The 1,467-nt window shown below is 36.5% G+C and overlaps 1 protein-coding gene across 1 annotated transcript in view; it reads left to right on the top strand.

Annotated features, from left to right (window-relative positions):
* Window positions 1–1,467, top strand: part of TAP2 (transporter 2, ATP binding cassette subfamily B member) — a 13,267-nt gene that overhangs the window by 8,664 nt on the left and 3,136 nt on the right. The gene's annotated exons all lie outside the window — the stretch shown is intronic.

The raw sequence follows: 1,467 nt of genomic DNA, 5'->3' as shown, positions 1-1,467 counted from the left end.
TAGTGGCTGTATCAATTTACATTCCCACCAACAGTGCAGGAGGGTTCCCTTTTCTCCACACCCTCTCCAGCATTTATTGTTTGTAGATTTTTTGATGATGGCCATTCTGACTGGTGTGAGATGATACCTCACTGTAGTTTTGACTTGCATATCTCTAATGATTAGTGATGTTGAGCATCCTTTCATGTGTTTGTTGGCAATCTGTATATCTTTGGAGAAATGTCTATTTAGGTCTTCTGCCCGTTTTTGGATTAGGTTGTTAGTTTTTTTGATAATGTGATTTATGTCATAGAGAGTTCTGCCTATGTTTTCCTCTAAGAGTTTGATATTTTGTGGCCTTAAACTTAGGTGTTTAATCCATTTTGAGCTTATTTTTTCTGTATGGTGTTAGGGAGTTTTTTAATTTCATACTTTTACATGTACCTATCCAGTTTTCCCAGCACCACTTATTGAAGAGGCTGTCTTTTCTCCACTGTATATTCTTGCCTCCTTTATCAAAGATAAGGTGACCATATGTGCGTGGGTTTATCTCTGGGCTTTCTATCCTGTTCCACTGATCTGTGTTTCTGTTTTTGTGCCTGTACCGTACTGTCTTGATTACTGTAGCTTTGTAGTATAGTCTGAAGTCAGGGAGCCTGATTCCTCCAGCTCCATTTTTCGTTCTTCAAGATTGCTTTGGCTATTCGGGGTCTTTAGTGTTTCCATAAAAATTGTGAAATATTTTGTTCTAGTTCTGTGAAAAATGCCAGTGGTAGTTTGATAGGGATTGCATTGAATCTGTAGATTGCTTTGGGTAGTAGATTCATTTTCACAATGTTCATTCTTCCAATCTAAGAACATGGTATATCTCTCCATCTGTTTGTATCATCTTTAATTTCTTTCATCAGTGTCTTATAGTTTTCTGCATACAGGTCTTTTGTCTCCTTAGGTAGGTTTATTCCTAGGTATTTTATTCTTTTTGTTGCAGTGGTAAATGGGAGTGTTTCCTTAATTTCTCTTTCAGATTTTTCATCATTAGTCTATAGGAATGCATGAGATTTCTGTGCATTAATTTTGTATCCTGCTACATTACCAGATTCATTGATTAGCTCTAGTAGTTTTCTGGTAGCATCATTAGGATTCTCTATACATAGTATCATGTCATCTGCAAACGGTTACAGTTTTACTTCTTTTCCGATTTGTATTCCTTTTATTTCTTTTTCTTTTCTGATTGCTGTCACTAAAACTTCCAAAAGTATGTTGAATAAGAGTGGTGAGAGTGGGCAACCTTGTCTTGTTCCTGATCTTAGTGGAAATGGTTTCAGTTTTTCACCATTGAGAATGATGTTGGCTGTGGGTTTGTCATATATGGCCTTTATTATGTTGAGGTAAGTTCCCTCTATGCCTACTCTCTGGAGGGTTTTTATCATAAATGGGTGCTGAATTTTGTTGAAAGCTTTTTCTGCATCTATTGAGATGATCATATGG

Source organism: Physeter macrocephalus, chromosome 18, assembly GCF_002837175.3.
Source record: "Physeter macrocephalus isolate SW-GA chromosome 18, ASM283717v5, whole genome shotgun sequence".
In the NCBI taxonomy this organism is placed as follows: domain Eukaryota; kingdom Metazoa; phylum Chordata; class Mammalia; order Artiodactyla; family Physeteridae; genus Physeter; species Physeter macrocephalus.
This window is presented reverse-complemented; position numbering and strand designations above follow the sequence as displayed.